At 46.0% G+C, this 20186-nt stretch overlaps 1 long non-coding RNA gene across 4 annotated transcripts; it reads right to left on the reverse strand.

The window, feature by feature from the left end:
• Positions 1-741: 741 nt before the first annotated feature.
• On the reverse strand, positions 742-20186 carry LOC141576333 (uncharacterized). 4 transcript variants are annotated; one of them, XR_012504688.1, is made up of 5 exons: positions 19982-20186; positions 18348-18598; positions 4732-5115; positions 1998-3071; positions 742-1874 (listed from the first exon to the last, which is right to left on the reverse strand). It is a non-coding gene; the product is annotated as an uncharacterized LOC141576333 (long non-coding RNA). The 4 variants fall into 4 exon arrangements; XR_012504686.1 differs by having other exon boundaries at positions 742-2442; positions 2929-3071; positions 19982-20183; XR_012504687.1 differs by having other exon boundaries at positions 742-3071; positions 19988-20182.

Consider the following 20186-nt stretch of genomic DNA (forward strand, 5'->3'; position numbering starts at 1 on the left):
TTCAGGCATCACCACCACCTGGGGCTGAGGCCCCTCTGCACCCACCCACACCTTTCTCTCCAAAATGTTCTCCAAAATCCCACCATCAGTCCCCTCCCCCTCCCCCTCCCAAACTTGACGTCCCTTCCGCTGGACATGTTTTTGTTTGGTTTGCTTTACTTTCCTTTGTTTGTTTCACATCATTTATGGCATCCTTTATTTTTCTTTTTAGAGTTTCATGTAATAAAATATAGAATTTTCCCCTTTTAAATTGTGCAATTCTGGAGCATTAGGGGCATTCACAATGTTGTGCGACCATCACTACCATCTAGTTTCACACTATTTCTTTCCTCAAAGTGAAACCACGGATCCAGAGAGTGCACTCCCCTCCCTCCTCACCCAGCCCCTGACAACCCCAAGTCCTCTTTCTCTCTGCCAGTCTTTACCTCTCCTGGGTGTTCCCTGTCAATGAAACTTTATGAAAGGTGGCTTTTTGTGCCTGCCCACATGTTTTAAGCTGGGGCTGGTGATTTTTTTTGTTTTCACTTGAAACAGCATTTTTATTATTTTAAGGGGATATCCAGGGGGATTAAAGATGTGATGTACAAAGTGAAGCCCTTTTAGTAACACTGTGCATAATCTCAGGGTAGACACTGCTGTTCCCCCTGTGACACCACAGCCTGGAGACAGAAGGGAGATGCTTAGCTCTTCCTGTGGCAAAAAAAAAAAAAAAAAAAAAAAAAAAAACCCAAAAAAATCAAAAAAATTAGCAAAAGCCCAGAAAAACTGCTTGAAAGACAAACCACAACCTGGAAAATGCATTCCTCATAACCCAAGGTTGGAGAAAGTTTCCCATCCCTGTAGTCCAAAATCCTTTCGAAACCCAGTGTTCTAAATAGAAACAGAACAGACATGGGTAGTTCCAATGAGAGGCAATGCAGGTGGCCAGTGTGTATTAGAGATGCTTGACCTCTCAGGTGAGAACACAGGCAGAAGGAAACACTGCAGAGACAGCACCGGTCACCATCACACTGGCGGGTCTTTAGTCAGGTGACAACCACCCCTGGTGACAGTGTAAGCAGGCAGAGGCTCCAGCAGATCCCCTGGAGGGAAGAGCAAATGGACCCTCCTCTTCAGGAGAACAGGATGCAGGACGCATCAAAGGGCCACAGATGCATCTCTTCCCCCGAAGTTCTGATACTTACAGTTCATCTCACTAAAATCCTTACACACCTATTCAAAGATGCCTTTTCAGGGTGTTCATCACAGCACTGGTTGAAACACTCGGAATTAAAGCAACACTAATGTTGATGGAGAGGGAATGGTGTCCATTCGTTCTGGTTCATGTGGATGAATGAATGCTGTGCATTTGGAAAAGTGGGTGACTGTTCTCAACCCAATGTCAAGGGAGGCCTCAGGGTGGAAGTATGCAGACCCACTGTCTGCACCACCACATATGTGTGAAATCAACATAGATGTCAATTGATCTGAATGTGAGTGTGTGAGAGACAGTGATGGAGAGAGACATACTGAGAGACACAGAGACTGAGACATAAGCACCAAATCATTCATGACAGTCACCTCTGTGGGTGGGAATTACAAATTTCTTCTCTTTTAGGCAATATTTCAATTTTTTGTAATGTGTCTGTATTACTCTACTAATTCTAAAAGGATTAAAATCCTATGTTAATGTGACCCATTCATTACTCATCTATGGAGTAATTAAAGTACATTAATCCTAATTTTAAAAGAATTTAAAGCCTTCTCAGGACTCAGTTCCACGTCAGCTCCGTGGCAGCAGAGGTTCTCCAGGAGGTCGTTTCTGTTCTGAATCAGCATCCAATAGAAGTGAGGAAGAAGTCCCAGACTTGGACACTGAAGACTACAATAGATTACTGTTGAGAGAAATTAAGAACTACATTCACAGAGAATAATCCCATATTCATGGAGCAGAAGGCTTCATTCTACTAAGATGACAATAGTCCACGAATTCATCTAAGGATTCAAAGAATACCTACCCAAATCCCAGGTGGTGTTTTGCAGGATTTGACAATCAATCTAAAATTCACGTGTGAAATCCAGGGGCTCAGAATACATGAGTGAAACTTGAAAAAGAAGAACAAAGTTCGAGGAATGGGAAGTCAGAGGGAACCCACGGTTAATACAAAAGCACTTTAAGCTGAAGATACCTGAGATTCAATAGATGTAGAAGAAAACCTGTCATGGAAGCCAATTCTCTCCTCTCCCTTTGCCCTATTAAGTTAGGTTGATAAAAAAGCCTTTAACTTTCACCATTTAACATGGTAGTTACTTTTCTGGTTGGCTCCTGCGTGTGTATAAATAAACCGTTTCTCTCGTTCATCTCCTCTTTACTTCTGTGGGCTCTTTGGGAAGGACTCTGGATGATGGAGACCTGCTCTTTTCTCACCTTCTTTAGTGACATCTTTTGTCCATGGTGAAGTGCTTAAAAAAAAGAAAAGGCTCGTTGGTTTTGGGTCAGATTTGGAACATGTATACCTTTGGAGACCCCCTGGAGGAACAAGGGGGTTCAATACTGCTGGGAGAATTTACTGGTTGTCTTGTCCAAATGCCTAACAAGACGCTATTTGCAGGGATTTTTTTTTAAAGATTCTTAGCCAAAAACAAATACCCTATCTAAACCTCTTGGATGATCAAATAGAAAGAAAAAGGAGAATCATGTCTGGCCTAAGAACTCTTCCTTAACAAAACGGAAGGACAGAATCCGATTCAGAGCGAAAATTAAAATCCATTTATATCATGAACCCTCCCACTCTTTTGTACACTGTCCTCACGTAATCTGCCAGATGGCGCCCTGGAAAAGGCCCTTTGCCCGGAACTAGTGCTCATTTTCAGAGCTCAGCCAAGCGGGAGGTTGGTCCCCAGGGCCTGAGAGGGGCTATTTGTGAAATCTTCTCTGCTGAAACCCACCAGGCTGAAGGGAACTATGTGCTCTGAGGGAGAGAGAGCACACCGAGCCTCTGTGGAGGCATCTCTGAGATCTTCCCAAAGGCACACAGCTCTAACTCTGGACACGGGAATTTTTGATTGGCATCTTAGTTGGAAATCTCCTCCTGGACAGAAAGAAGCAGATTCAAGATGTTGCAATTGGATGGGCAGGTCGGCCTCTCGAATTTGTCGATGAGGAAGACACGCAATTCTCTGCAGAAGTAGGAACACCCGTCCCTGCTCTGCTGACTTCATCTACAGAGAGACAGAGACGCGGCTCTAGGGGGAATTCAACACCCACCAACCCTTCTTATCGACGTCAACGTCCCCACTTTATTCTCCTGTCAGGTCTCTGCACAAAAACTGTGACTCAGCCCCAAATATCACATACCCATCACCCTGAACCATTCTGTGTCTGTGTCCAACTCGAGCATTAAGGCCTGTGACCGTTACTGTCAAATCATGTCCCCCTTTCAGCCCGTCTCCCGCCATCATCCCAGCCCAACCTCGGTGTCTCTCTCCAGGTCAGCAGCACTCTTCCCACTGGCTTCCCATCAGCTTACCTTGCCCTGCTACCATTGCTTATTCCCCATAAGTTACCCATAACGGTCTTATTAAAATATGAATCAGATCAAGTTGTTCCGCTTTGCAAACTACTCTCGTGAATTTCCATTGTATTCAGAAGGATATCCAGAGTCCCTACCAAGGCCCTGTGTGATCCGGTCCCTCACCCTTCTCTGCAGCCTCAGTTCTCACCGTTCTGCTCCAGCCCATCTTCACCGCCCAGATGGTCCCCACCAGGACAGCTGTGTTTGTAACTCCAAGTCTCGTACTTACACTTCTCCCGGCCTGGGAGGCTTTCTTGTCTGTTACCTACGTGGCTTATTCTTCTGCTTCATTCAGGGCTTTGTTCAAATTATTTTACCCTCAGAGAGGACTTATCTGACCACATTATTTAAAATAGCATGCACACATTTCCTATTCAATCATTTTCTCTCCTAATATGCTTTAAGTTTCTTTGTGACAAATATTAGTACCTGGCAGTACATAATGTATTTATTTGCTTACTGGTTTATTGTCTGTCTTTCTTACTAGATCTATATTCATGGAACCACAAATAACTGTTTTAACCAGTAACTTTCAAACCACCTTTAAATGAATTCTTTTATAAGATGAGAATTTCAGAGGCTTCCACGGGTTGTTTAGGGGAAAAAAGAGGAAGGATTCAGGTTGAACTAGGTTATTAAGGACCTGGGAGTTGGTTATTTATTTTATACATAGTAGTGTGTATCTGTTAATCCCAATTTCCTAATCTAGATAAAGACTGAGCTGACTACTATTTTTAAAAGACTTTTTTTTTCTTTTTAAACTTGGGTTGTTTGAGATCTCTTTTCTTCTTTGTTTTTTCCTTTTTTTAAAAAGAATTTTTCTCATTATTTTTTTACATTGAGGTACTGCGAATTGACCCCAGCACGTACTCTACCCCTTGAAATGTACCATTCCCTCCAAAGACAATTATTTTTATACTTTGACAATACCATATTGAATTAAGTTTTTTGTTCCATTTTCCCTTCATAGAGTTTGTAACTGAGGGAGAGAGTCAGAGGAAGCCCTGGGCCATCCCTTCCTTCTCAGCGGGTTACTACACAGCAGAGGAGCTTGGCTGTCCCCATGCCCAGCTCACCTCTCTGCTCTGAGGGCCGACTCAGGCCACTTCTCTAAACAGAGGCGTGTTAGAAGCAGCAGAAAGCCAACTAGCGAGCAACAATGACCAAACTGACCCACCTGAATTTGGACATCATCCGCTCTGAAACGAACCTCTTAAATCTCTTCTTCCTATTAGTGGATGGTTTTCAAAAATATTCCCAAGGAGATGAATCTCACTCCATTTTTCTGGATTTCTTGGGCCTTCTATGACTTTAACTGAAGGCTTGATTTTCTGAAGAACGTCTGCAGGGAAGCCAGGAGGAACACGGGAACAGACCCTGCAGGCCACGGCTGAGGCCTCCGGTCAAAACATCCTTGTTGTGCAGAGCCTACGTTCATGGGGCCATTTTCATGACTGCTGTAAGTAGTTCTCATCCAAGTGTCCCAACGAAAATGTTTCTAGATAGAAGGTGGCCTGACGCAGATGAGCAGTGGGGATTTGGGATGCAGATGGCCGACATACTGGAAGGAGAGAAGGGAAATGTTTCTTCAGGCTTCAGTTTGGAAGATTTCTGATTTTTATATGGACATTAAACTTGGTCAGGCTGAAGCACCGTTTGCTCTAAGACGGGGTGATGTACACGTATCCCTACAACTTCTAAAAAATATGTTGAAGCTGGACGTGACAGCCTAGGGGACAGACAGCTTAGAGTGACACCTACGTTCCAGGATGCCTATGATCTCGGGCTCACAAAGAGGAAAAGAATACACATATTTTGCCTGTGTAGTTCTATTTGACATTATTTTGACCCTTGCCGGATGGTGTAAGATCAGAGATCATGTAGTCTTTCTTGCATCGCAAAGATGACAATTCTTCTTGATGAGTCAGCAGACTGTTTCTGATGGTCCGGGGTCTGTGCCAGACATTAGCTGTCTAGACAAATACCACACAGCCCCTATCCTTCACGGAGATCAAAGTGTGTCGTGGAAGAGACAAATTTAAATAGGTTTTCAAAACAATGTAGCAAGAGTCACTTGGCATCATGTATACTGTATGTTCAGAGGGGCTCTTGCGCTGCCTGGGGCAGGGTTCTAGAAGGTAGGGAAGGTGTCAGAGAGGAAATGCTTTCTGCACTGACATCTGATGGATTCCAGCAAATCTCTCGACCAGGAGACTGCGTGGTGGGGACGGGATTCTCGGCAGCTTGCGTGTCTCGTGCAGAGGTCTGGTCGTGTCTAAGAGCACTTGGCACTTAGGGAAGGAAGGTCAGTGAGGCTAGAGGCTGTGAGGAACTAACGGAAGCTGAGGCTGAAAAAAGCAGCAACTAGGTGATGAGAAGGTGTAACGTTAAATCAGGGAGCGTGGACTTCCTCACATACGCAGCGGGGAATTCTTTGGGATTTTAAGGAGGAGAGTGACACAGATTAGCCATTAAAAGTGAGCGAAGTGGATTGTTCACTCTAAAGAACAGCACTGGGGAGACTAGCAAGGGGTGTGAACTAATGCAGTGGGGAGCGAGGAGCAGACACTTAGTTGGGGGACATTAAGGAATAGAATTGTAGTACTGACGGGGGTGAGGGAGTGGAAAAGTAAAGGAAAACTCCCAGATGTATGGCACGGAAAACAGATGGGATAGTGATGCCATTGTTTGAAAAAGTAAACCTAGTTCTGAGCGAGTGTAAATTCAAACATACAGAGCTTGAGATTTTTATGGGCTAATCAAGTGGGAATGTCTACTTGTCAATTATAAGTATATTTCTGGGACTGAAATGAGATGCCCATGCTGGAAAAGATTTGACAGTTAATCAGTGGACAGAGAGCAGTTGAAGCCACGGGAATAAATGCCACCCACTGACAGTTTACCAAAGAAAAGGGAAGGAGGGCACTTCTGTTCAGAAAATATGGCAGACCAGAAACTTGAAGACCCACTCACTGCAGACACATAAAAACGTAGGACACAATGCTGCCAATCTTTTCTTGTTTTTTTACAGGCACCTTTACTGTGGTATGATTCCTGTACAGTAAAATACACACATTTCACATGTACTATTTGATGAATTTGATAAATGTCTACACCCAGAAAACCATCACCACGATCAAGATAGCTAACATTTCCATCACTCCCCAAGAGGGGCACTGTTTGAATTCCCATATTTATCCCTTCCCATCCCCTTCTCTCCCTGGTAACCATAAGTTTGTTTCTATATGTCTGTGGGTCTGTTTCTCTTTTGTAGTTAAGTTCATTTGTGTCTTTTTTTAGATTCCACATAGAAGTGATATCATATGGCATTTTTCTCTTTTTCTGGCTTACTTCACTTAGAATGACTATCTCTACGTCCATCCATGTTGCTGCAAATGACATTATTTTGTTTTTTTCATGGCTGAGTACTATTCCATTGTATAAATATACTACTTCTTTATCCAGTCAGCTGTCGATGGACATTTGGGTTGTTGCCATGTCCTGGCTATTATAAATAGTGCTGCTGTGAGCATTCAGGTGCATGTGACTTTTTGAATTAGAGTTTTCTCCTGAAATATACCCGGGAGTGGGAAGGCTGGATCATGAGTTAAGTCCATTTTCAGTTTTTAAAGGAACCTCCACACTGTCTTCTCTAGTGACAATGCAGCCAGTTTTGTGAAAGCAGAGCCATGCTCAGAAAGTAACGGGTATTTCTAGGGGCCAGACATGAAACACAGTGAGTGTGGCCTGTTCAAGAATCAGAGGGCAGTCTGCCAGGGCTGGAGGAGAGTGACAAGGGAAGTGTGGTACAGGTAGGATTCAGACCACGTGGGGACCTGACAGGCTGGGATAAGGAACCTGGACTTCCAGTCATCCCTTGGTAACCATGGGGCACTGGTTCCAGGACTCCCCCCAGACGTCAACATCCATGGATGCTGACACCTCTTGTATAAAATGACATAGGACTTGCATGGAAGTCATGTACATCCTCCCATGTACTTTTTTTTTGTATATACAAACTTTTTTTTTATTGAGTTATAGTCATTTTACAATGTTGCATCAAATTCCAGCATACAGCACAAGTTTTCAGTTATACATGAATATATACATATATTCGTTGTCAAATTCTCTTTTGCTGTGTCCTCCTGTGTACTTTAAATTATCTCTAGATTACTGATGGTATCTAATACAACGTGAATGCTATGTAAGTAGTTGCCAGTGTATGGCAAATTCAAGTGTTGCTTTTTGAAACTTTCTGTTTTTTCCCGAATATATTCAATCCACAGTTAGTTGAATCTGCTGGAAAGGGAGCCCCTAGATACGGAGAACTCCCAAGCTCCTCCTTCCCACCTCCTAAATTTCCACTGCAATCATTGAAGGGGTCCAAACATAGAAGAGTGCCATCTACCTGATGGAAACGCTGAGGAATTCCTTCAGGATATGTAGCGCAGGAGAGAAGGTATAGGGCCAACTAGTGGGAAAGGATGGCCTGCCTGGAGAGGAAGGAGGAAGGACCGCAGTGGAAGCCAGCTAGTACCCTTACTGGAGCTAGCTGATAGCAGTGAGGGACACCGAGGAACTGGGGACACGTCACGTGGGGGGCGATCCTGGCCGCCATGTGCAGGGGTCACATGGCTGGGACCCAGTTTGCAAGATCAAAATAACAAGGAGGGAGAGGGGCTGGCTCAGCCCCGGGATCCTGACAACGGCCACAGCGCCGTGACCCCAGCTAATGCGGCTCCCCTAGTAAGCCAGAAAAACGAAACTCTGAGCCAAGATATTGCAGATTTCACCACAGCCACACAGATAACTAGGTCTCTAAGCTGACAAAATGTAACCACCAGAAACAGGAATCTTTCCTTTTCTCTTCCTTTGGACCTTTGGACAAGGAGCCACACATCTCTGATGGGAACCACCTTTAATCAGATAGAGAGCTCACTTTTTCAGGAATAATCATGGAGAAAAAGAGTGGGGTGATGGTTTAAAGCGGAAGTCAAAGTGGAAGCCCATCTGAGAAATGGTAAAAACATGCTTCTCAATGAATTCGAGTTATGGCGAAAAGAAGTAGGAAGGTTAAGGAAATCTCTATTAATATCCATTCACCATACAAGACTAGCCAGCCATAAAAAGACCATCTTAAATTAAGATTTTTTTTTTTTTTTTTTTGGTGAAGAAAACAATGCCTTATTTTAAAACAAGGCTTGGGCCATCAAAAACATGCTGAGAGTTGTTGATGAGAAAATAAATCTGCATATAGATATGTAAGTGTTCCAAGTCCACAGCTCGAAAAAAATTAGTCAATCATGTGTCCAGCTGATTGGGATATCCCGACAAGTAAATAACTCAAAAGTGGGAAAGACATGGGATTAAATAGTGGTAGTGAGCAATGAAATCCAAGATGTTTATACCTATATTTTCTTTGTTAATGTAACAAACTTAAAGCAACTGTCTAAACAGTAGTAACTGGAGCACACAAACACACACACACACACACACACACACACACACACAAACACACACACAATTTGCATCAGCAGAGAGGTAAAATATGCTAAGTTTATCATTATTGAGGAACAGGATCTAATAGATTATTTAATTTTTGAGACTCTTATAGGATTACTGGTCCAATTGCATATAAAGTTATGAACTTAGAGATGATTTATAAAAATTTAGAGAGAATTTTCATTAAGAGGCAATAGAGGTTCCAAATCACTGAAGAGAAAATTAACAATAAAAAAATTAATCAATCCAGGTAATATGGAGTAACGGAGACCATATTTACCACCCTAAAATAGACCACAAAATGCATAAAATATAAGAAGCAATGATTTTTAGGACACGTGAAAACGATCATTCACTAGGACCTTGTCCTGCCACCTCTATACCAAGGCTGCTAGGCCCCCTACTGCCATCACCAAGGATTTCCACCAGGAGGCGACATATCCTTCATCTTCTCCTACTGCAGAGCCAGTCCTGAGCAGTCCTTTTCCAGGTTTTGGCAGGCAGCTCCCAGAAGTGCTCTCGTGGGACTTTGTCCCTTTTAGCCACCAGCAAAGGGATCAAGGATGAGCAGTGAGCCTCCTTCCTCATCCAAGACCTAGGAAACTATCTGAATTCTGAGCAGCCCTTCACTCTTGTCTGCTGTCTGGTACTCTCCGCCCGGCTTCCCGAGTCCCCGGCTTGGGCAGCCTGCACGCTGGCCACAGCCCATCAGAATCCGTTCCCCTGCCAAGAGGCCACACGTAATCGTGAGCAGGGCTCCAGGCCTCTGGAGCAGCGTGGCTTGGACTGCGTCCTGGTCCTGGGCTCGTGAGCTTCATGCCCTAGTTTGTTGAGTCAGTTAACATCTCTAAGCTATAGTTTCCTCATCAGTAAAATGAAGACATAATCAATATGGAAAAAAAATCAGAATCTGAGGGGGACTAAATTTCTGGTGATTGAAGATTATTTTAATTTTGAATTATACAGCGAAGTACATACAATTTTTACTACTCCATAATTCTAAAGGACAGCTTCTACTATTAAAACTAATGCATGCACGTACACACAAACACACGTGCAGACACACTGGCTCTGCTCCACATACATCCCCATGCGCACACACACATGGAGTCATGAACCACACACACACATACCATACAAACAACCACACACGTCCTCAGGCGCACACACACACATAACATACAGAACCACATACATCCCCAGGCGCGCGTGCGCGCACAAACACACACACAGTCACAGTCATGTACCACAGACGTCCCCAGGTGCGTGCGCACGCACACACACGTCATACACACTTCGGCGTTATTCTAAATCAATTTACAATTGAGGGTCACACTGTCCATTGTTTTATCCACTCAGAAGATCCTGACTTTGGAGCGTGAAGCAGGAGCCCCTCCTCTCTGGAGATGGTCTTTACCACTTACAGTCTCAGTAGAGCCAACATAACTGCTCTGGACCTTTGGAAGTGCAGGGCCAGAGCATACCTGGGAGCTCACATCCTATACATGTAAACATGTTAAGTGCAGTAGGTTCTAAACTCCTGCCTTTACAAATATACATTCATTATAAGGGGGAAGGCCAGGTTCAAATTTAGAATTCCCAGACACAGGGGAGTCCAGCAAAGAAAGTGAGCGTGTGGGGAGAGCTGATTCCCAGTCTCTGATCACTAGTCTGGCCCTTTTCTTCCCAATGCTGGGTCCATCCGTTGCCACAAGGGGCCTTGGATGTGCATAGGGGGACACTCAGACCTCACGTCCGGGCTCTGCTCATACCCTCCATGCAAACAGCTGCCCTTTGGCCTCTCTGTGAGTCCTAGGAATCTGAACTCCGGGGAGAGCCGGTGCAGGCACTAGAAATGGGTCAGGGGCTGCTGAGGCAGGGCATTTGGGGTCCTGGCTTTCTAGAGCACGGGATGGAGCCAATGACCGTGTTCCCTTGGCCCGGCTGACTCCACCCCATGGAGGGCGTGGCCAGAGGAAGTGTCAGGGCCAGAGGGACCCTCTGTAGTGCAGGACCCAGGGCAGTGGGCCCCCTTGCTGAGGTCTAAGGGCAGAAGCCCTAAGGAAAGTTCTGAGGAGGCTGTAAGGTATCTTCATTCCCATTAATTAAAAAATATAAAAGCTTACCACAGGCATGGGTGGAAAGGGTTTTGTTAGAACAAGGGAAGGCACTTGCCAAGGTCTGGCCATAGAGGGCTGGTGGGTTTGCCAGGTTGATGAGGAACCAAGAGGCCGTTAGTCTCCCCTGGGTCTAAACACCTCCTGAATTCCTTCGGGTGAGACACGGAACTCTCTTAAGTTGTTAAAATCTTCATGGTGAGCCATTCAACTCTCTCCTCATTCTTGGCTACGAAAGCACGATAAACACAGGCCAGAAACTCATCAGCCTGTTGGTTGGTTCACTATCCTTCTGGCGCCCCCTCTTGTAGGAGCCTTTATCACATCACCCAGGGCTGATCCGGCTCAGGATTATAGCTAATTTTCCACAGGTGGCATCACTTGTTGGTGACACGAAGGAGGCATGTTAGCCACCTCCCAAACACTGAGTCTCCTCCTGGAAGGAGCCTGCACACCCCTAGTCCGACCTCTGCACCACGATGCTCCTTAGTGCCACTCCCGTCTTGCTGCCCTGGCCTCTAGCTCTGGCCAGAACTTCGCTGGATTGTTGATAAATGTCACCCATGCACCTCGTCTAAGCTTGGGGTCCAGATGTGACCATGGTCCTTATTTTCTTCCCATCGATGGATTGTTTGATCTTTGTGTAATCGTGTCTGCAGGAAGGCCAGTACCGCTCTCTTGAGTCCTCCCCGAGCCGCCTCTGTCTATAACTGTCCTGGCGCCCCAGGGGATCGGGTCTGAAGCCTGGCACTCAGACACGATGACAGCTGGAGAGACAGGAATCCACTCCTGCTGTGGCTTCTGCTGAGGCTCGATGTGGCCATAAAAACGGATCCCGCAGGCCCTGAAGTCACTTGACTCGCTGCAGGGATGCTCCCACACTGCCCCGTTCCCCCCAGAGACCGAGGGCTTTCTGCTTGTTCCTGAAGGACCCACCCCCGTGGGGGCACTGGGTTCAGTGGAGCATCCAGCCTGCTTCCCCGCCAGCCCTTAGGGCCTTATTGGGGCCTGGAACATCAACTACCCTCCGCTTAGGGGCCCGTTTGTCTTTTCCAGCCAACAGACCTAGGTCATAAGCACTTTAACTCACCTGAGGGTGTTTTCCTCACTTCAGGGGCAGTGAGGACGGGGCTTCTTCACACTCCAAGTGCCCCAGCTCTGGGTGCAGACAGCCTGGCTCTCCCCTCAGTCCTGCAGGTCCCGGCCACACCTGCTGCTGGTCACTGAGTCTGTGCTGTGTTCTCTTCCAGGACAAGAGGTGCCCTCTGCCCCCCGCCCCACCCCCACCAGCGGTGGCAGAGGCGGCGGACAGGCAGGTGAGCTGGGGCCTGAGACCGTGCCCACAAATCAGCGCCCCAGACGCCGCTGGTGACTAGAGGGACCACGGGGCAGAAAGCAGTATGTGATGGGAGGAGGAGGAAGGTTCAAGATAAGGAGATGAAAGGGGGAATGGATAGAACTGTGAGGACCTTGACCATGAAAAGGAAGAGAAAAGACAGTGACAGCTGGAGCGGTGTTGGCGTTAAAAGCTGCGGGCTTTTTTATTTAATTGTATTAATTACCATTACATATACTGACATATTTTTATTTGATTAAAGATTATGTGCCATGTCATATAACAGGATATATTACGTTATTATTTATTAAATAATACATAATAGTAGATACACTAGCATATTATGTTATTTATTTATTATCAGATAGTATATAATACATATGTAGGTATTTATATACATAATATATAATTCATGCATCTATATAATATATAACACATAACAATGTAGGATTATGATTAATATATTTTATAACAAGATTACATAACAATAATGATGTAATATTACCCATTGTAGGTCTTGGTTCATGACACATTCTCACCTTAGGTGCCTGTCAGAGGTATTTATGTATTAAAATTATTATTATAAGAAACAGTTGTGAACCTATCACCCAGCCTCAAAACAGGACTATTGACAGTGACATACTTTGTCCTATCCTGCCCTTGGCCTCTTCTCACAGGAAGTACCCAGCATCCTGAATCCTGGCTTACCCTTGCCTTGTGTTACTTTCACACACACATCATTTAAGACCAGTTAAAACAAATGAACTGCAGGTACATGCACCGAAATGGATGAATCATACACTCTATGTTAAATTGAAAAAGTAAGCCCTAGAAGGTGGCCTATAGTGTGCTATGCTTTTAACTGTGTATATATATGTCAACTAAACTCACTAAATTAAGAACAATTACAGCTAGAGTCCAGGTGGGAGAGGGACAGATAAAAGGCGAGGTGAGCAGATTTGCTGCAGGTGAGCAAGTTCCTTTCCAGTAACATGTCATTCTCTCCGAAGCAGGAAGCAAGGCCATCTGCTGGGAGTCAGGGAAGAGACAGAGGGAAGGTTAGAGGTGTGCAGAGAGCAGAGGATGTTGACACCACTGAGTGATAAGTGGGGAAATGTGCTCACTAGAGAAATCCTGGAGGATTGCCTGGATGTGGCAACATGGTGGGCATTGATTTGTAGTCTTAGAAATCTGTGCTGGGAGAGCCTGCTGCCTGCAGGCTCAGAAGAAATAGAGCTCGGTGAACCGAGATGGAAGTCGGCCTGGTGAGGAACAGAAAAGATCAAGGGTCAAGGGGGTTTTGTTTGTCATAAAGAGATTGTTGACTGTGGATGCAGAGCTGGAAGGTGGGGAAGTGGAAATTAGAGGAACGTGGACAGGCAGGAAAGCAGAGGAGTCAGCGCTTGATGCCCCAGTGAGGGTGAAGGAGGGCCAGGGAGGTTGGTAGAGAAGCAGCTGGATGGCTAGAGGTGGGCACTTAAAGGAGAGAGGCTGGACCTTGGGTGGAGACACGCCTGCGTATGAGCCCGGGGTAGGGTGAGTGGGGGCTGGCTGGCTCAGGCTCACGGAGAAGAAGACCCTACAATGACCACACTGGGTGGTGGAGGGAGAATGAATTTTGACGTCTCGATGGTAGGAGGTGAGGCAATACAGAGCTGGTGGTCCAGATGCTCCTGACTAAGGCAAATGAGCAGGGAGTCCAGGGTGGCAGGCACTGCTAGGAATGGATCTGGGTTTTCCAGGTGCTCCCAAGAGAGGAGGAGCAATCATCTGAAGGGGGAAAGTGAGCACAAGGAGGCCAACCCAAGCTCCTGATCAAACGGGGGGTGTGAGGGGGCAAAGTGTCAACTCCAGAGATGGTTGCCCAGGAAGCAGGGACCACGGGTGAAGTGAGGGGACACTCAGAGAAGAGAGGGAGAAGAGTCTTCTGGGTGTAGGGGGAAGAGAGTCCCCAGGACAAAGGAGCACAGAGGCACATTGATGAGGATGGACTGGCTCTATGATGACACTGCGAGGATGGCTGGATCTTTGTCCTGAGGTGAGGGCTTAGGTTGGGGGGCCTACTGGCCTCATGAGGACTCCCCTCTCAGCAGCCAGGACAGACTCTCCCGCTCCTGAGAGCTGTGAGGCCACCACTGTTCCCGGAGGGGCTCTGTCTCCATCTTCTATCAGATTTTCCTGCCCAGCCCCCACCGACAGTGAGGGAGCCTGGGCCTCACAGCTGTTTGCCGTGGAGGGACACAGGCTCCTTGGAGAAGCAGGCTGATCTTACTTTTCTCCGTAACCCAGGGCCTAGCAAAGCGCCAGCCTATGGGTGGGCCATGCAGAGGCTCGGATACTTACTAAATTAACTCAAAGCAGTAGAATAGCAGAGCTGGAGGAAGTGACCACTGAGCACACAGAGTTCACTGCCCACACCCCCATTCTACAGATGAGGAAACAGAGACCAAGTGGTGAAGCAGCCTTGGCCAAGGTCACGCTGCTCCTTAATGCTGGCCTGTGTCGGGCATCCCAAGTGATGAGCTGCAGTGAAGGGCCTGAGAGGGGGCTCTGGGGCCAGACAGCTTGGTTTGAAGTCCCAGCTCTGCCATTTACTAGCTGTGTGATTAATGAGTGTCCTTCCTGTAAAGTGCCACCTCATTGGGTTGTCGTGAACACAGAGTTCCTGGAACAGCAGGACAGAGTTCTGTAAGGGTTTGCTGTTGCTTTGGTTACTATTATTATCACCAAGTGAACCCTGAAATGAAGTACAAAGACAGCAAGAATTTTTATTTTAAAGGATTTTAAAATCCGATGATGAATGTTTGATTTAATCTATTCAAGTTTGCATTTGACCCCTATTAACAACTACACAATGGGTGACTTTTGAGGAAATGTTGCTTCATGTCTTTAATTCTCACTAATGACACAGGCTATTCAACAGGAAGCAGTTTCTTTTCCAGGAAGAGGGACAAAAAGTTAACAATATCTCGGTACCTCTCGGTTCCCAGTGAGTTGGTTTTGACCTGTCAACCCAACTTTGGGGAAGTGCCTGCTCCTCCTGGTCTCGCTGCGCTGCCCCGTGGCCTCCAGGGGGAGCTGTACCCCCACACGAATCCAGTCTCTTGGTTCATATCTTTGCTTCAGATCCCTCAAGGACTGCCCATGCCCCAGGGCCCTATCTGGCCCGCCAGCCTCGTCTGCTGGACTCCAGGACACCATCCTGGGTCTCAACCATCCTCTGTTCCTATGACCGCCCTACTAATCTTCACTTTGTCCTTCAAGTGTGGGCTCCTGTGGCTCGCCACCTAGCAGGGGTCTCCCCGTTCTCCACCTGGGGTAACTGCATCATCCTGCATGGTGCCTAGCGAACCCGTGTGGAGGCAGGAAGAATACAGAACAACAGGTGCTCAGAGGGGCTGCCTTTCCCACTGCAGGGGCCCTGGAGAGCTTTCTCCCGGCTGGTTATTCACAGGCGCTGAAGCTGTGGAATCTCGATCTCACCAATTTAAAGGACATCATCACTAATTACAAAAGCAATCATTTTTTCAGTAGCAAAAGGAGAAAAGACTTTGTGCCCCACACTTCCAACTTTCTCCCTCCACCTTCAGAGGTGATTCTCACTCTCTGGGCAAGGGTAGAAAGCAACACACCGAATATTATTTTTCAATTTTTTTCCCACTCTGAAGATTGCTTTCCCAGAACTGATGAAGGCTAGGATGGTTTGGCCTCCCTGGACTGAGGATTCAGAGGCGCAGGGGGGAGGGGGGTGGGGAGATAATTCAGCATTATTGAACCAAACACAGACATTAAAAGGCTCTACTCTAAACAGAAAGGAAGCAGGATGCTATAGAAATGTGAAAACCATAGTTGGAAATGCAATAACGAGTTACAAGAGAATAAACATGAAGATATAAAAAAGAAAAAGTACATCAAAATACAGAAAGTTGGGAATGGGAGACGGTAGCAAGAAAAGATAGATTTTTTCTCTTTTTTTTCTCATTATTTTTAGGATGTGTTGGAGACTATGTGATTATCAGTCTAAAGGAAATAGATATAGTAATGAGTTGATATACTTGAAAAATAAGGTAACCACAAATCAAAAGCATACAATACAGTCGCAAAAAAAAAAAAAAACAACAACAAGAAACAAACTCAAAATGGCTTAAAGACTTAAACAATAGACAAGACGCTATAAACCTCTCAGAAGAAAACATAGGCAAAACATTATTTGACATACATCTCAGCAATGTTTTCCTAGGGAAATCCACCCAAGCAACAGAAATAAAAGCCAAAATAAACAAATGGGACCTAATTAAACCTATCACCTTTTTCACAGCAATAGAAACAATAAGCAAAACAAAAAGACAACCTATGGAATGGGAGAAAATATTTGCAAAAGATGAGACTGAACATGGCTTAACTTCTACACTATATAAATAGTTCATACAACTTAATAAGAAAAAAAAAATCCAAAAATGGGCAGAACAACTAAACAAGCAATTCTCCAATGAAGATATACAAATGGCCAATAGGCATATGATATAAAGGCTCAATATTGCTAATTATCAGAGAAATGCAAATCAAAACTACAATAAGTTATCATCTCACACTAGTTAGAATGGCACCATTCAAAAATCCACAAACCATAAATGCTGGAGAGGCTGTGGAGAAAAGGGAACCCTTCTACATTTTTGGTAGGAATGTAGTTTGGTGCAGCCACTATGGAAAACAGTATGGAGATTCCTCAAAAGACTGAAAAAAGACTTATCATTTGATCCAGCAATCCCACTCCTGGGCATATATCCAGAGGGAACCTTAATTCCAAAAGATACCTGCACCCCAATGTTCACAGAAGCATTGTTTAAAATGGCCAAGACATAGAAGCAACCTAAACGCCCACTGACAGATGACTGGATAAAGATGTAGTATTTAGATATAAAAGAATATTACTCAGTCATAACAAAGAAGGAAATAATGCCATTTACAGCAACATGGATGGACCTGGAGATTATCACACTAAAGTGAAATAACTCAGACAGATAAAGACAAGTATCATATGACATCACTTACATGTGGAATTTTTAAAAATGTTACAAATGAACTTATTTACAAAACAAAACAGACTCACAGACTTAGAAAACAAACAGGAGTTTGGGATAAACAATTACAAACTACGATATGTAAAACAGACAAACAACAAGGATTCACTGTAGAACACAGGGGAAAATATTCAGTATCTTGCAACCTATAATGGAAAAGAACCTGAAAAAAATAGACTATGTATATGTACAACTGAATCATTATGCTGTATACTTGAAACTAACAAAACAGCTGTATATCTGAACCTAACAAAACACTGTAAATCAAACACATTTCAATGAAAAAAAAAGATAAGCTCTAAATACCTTTATTCAAAGAAAATCTTCAACTCTTACCTCTTACAAAAAGTAAAATGGGAAGCTTGAGCAGGACCAAATTATACTGAATGAGAGGTTACATACCTTCTCCAGCACGTGGCCCATGCTACACACACATCGTGTTTTCCTTCAGGTAAGAATGGCCCTTACTGCCCAGGGAGCGAGTCCTGCTGGGACAATGCCTCTGTGGCAGTGGCCTCCTTGTCACCGCTCCATCTCACCAGGAGGCCAGGGTTTTCAGAGAGGAGGGAACACAGAGCTCATACACTTCAGATCTATTTCCTGAGAAAAACTATGGAAAGACCAAATTCACCTGCAGTGCGGGAAACATGAGCAGGGCCCCTAAGCAGACTGACAAGCCCGAAGCAAGACGGCCCGATGTTCACATCGGAACCAGAACAACAACCGTCTGGCCCCAGTTAAACGATCACCATCTCACCTGCAATGAACTGTTCGTACTCAGTGTCAGGGATGTTTCTGCTGAGACTTGAGAGATCAAAAAAGTCAGACCAGGGAATCCGGACCTGGTGGATGTCCAGGCTCTGCCAATGGTAGAGGCGGCCCCAAGGGGGTAGCACCAGCACCGACTCCTCCATTTTCAGCAGGGTCTTCAGGAGGAAGGCGATGTGGATACAGTCGCCCCTACGGAGGCTGAAGACCTCTGGAGGGTTGACGTCACACAGAAGGTACCTGGCACGGAGCAAAGGAGAGCGTGTTTTCAGGGCCAGGCCTCTGCACAGGAATCCCGGCTTAGATAGAACAGATACAACGGGAATCCCTGCACAGCACATGGCCTAGACTCAAGACACGTTCAGCAGCTTCTGGTTTGTATAGTGGAGGCACTACCCACCCATCTCCACGTGGCCAATTACTTCGAGTCCGGGAGCACGTGCAGAAGACATCTTGGCATCTGTCTAACAACACTAAGCACCTGACTAGTACCTGAGCACCCGTTCTCAAGGGGCTCTCAAGCTTCTTGGTCTACAGACCCCTGTACACTCTTAATTACTGAGGACTCCAAAAGGCTGCTGTTTATGTGGGTTAAATCTATCAATAGTACCTGTGTTAGAAGTTAAATAAGAACTTTAAAAAATGCTTATGAGTTCACTTAAAAATAACAACCTACTACATGTTACCATTAATACTCTTAAGCAAAAAATAAGTATATTTTTCTAAACAAAACTCATTAATGAGAAGAATAGCACTGATTTTAATTTCTGCAAATCTCTTTTGGACTGGTGAGAGCTGAATTCTATCTGCCTCTACATTCCCTGTTTTGTGATATCACAGACCAGGTTTTCCCTGGAAAACCCCACAGGAAACTCGGGAGTGCAAGAGTGTGCAAAAGGCAGGTGACATACCAGCGTTTCTACGAAAATAGTCTTGCATCTCAGGGTCCTCGGACACACTTTGATAACTGCTGCCCTACCCTAGGCGAGACTCTCCTACACAAGAGCCAGGCAAGGGTCCTGGCTTCTTTAATGAGTTACCGCAGCCACACCCCTTCCTTCTCTGTGTTAATGTTTCCCACAACCTCCATTACTGCAGATGAGGATGTAATCCTCAACTGGGGCCTCTAATCCCAGAAGACTGCCAACCTTGAGAGGGAGGGCCCATCTACCATCCCTACACCCCGCACAGTCTATTTTGAGTCAAGCCCTAGATAACTGCTAATCGGCACTGACCCTTGTCTTATTCCTGAGGTTTATCGAAGGAGCCAACATCTGGATGGAACTGAAATTTCCCTGCAGATAAACAAGGCTGATAAACCACCCCATTCCAACATCTGATTCTGGGGCTCTTCAAAAGCCAGGTAAGGCCCCGCTTCATAAAAGACGGGTCCTCCGCCTGCCCTTCCCGGGGGGTTCTGGGAGGCCGCGGCCACGCAGGGCTACCCGGACTCGCGGTCCCAGCCCCAGTGCCCGAGGGGGAGGAAAGCCCGAGGCTGTGCCCCCGCCCTGTCCCCACCGCCCCAACCCGCTCCCCGGCACCACAGCCCCTCCCCAGCCGCCACACCAACCCGGATCCCACCCCGGTCCATGTCCACTGGCCCCGCCAACGGCGCGGTCGTACGTTTACCGTCTGTGGGACGCCGCCCCAGACAGGATGTCGGCCGCCGACCGACCAGGCCAGAACTAGTCGCCCGGCCGAGCAAGCCGCCATCCCCAGCGGCAAGCACCGCCATGGTCCCGGGCAGCTGCACACTTCCGGAACCCGCTGCCCGCCCCAGAAGCGCACGCCGGCCCGCGCGGAACGCGGAGCCTGTAGCCATGGCAAC

Source organism: Camelus bactrianus, chromosome X, assembly GCF_048773025.1.
Source record: "Camelus bactrianus isolate YW-2024 breed Bactrian camel chromosome X, ASM4877302v1, whole genome shotgun sequence".
Classification (NCBI taxonomy): Eukaryota; Metazoa; Chordata; class Mammalia; order Artiodactyla; family Camelidae; genus Camelus; species Camelus bactrianus.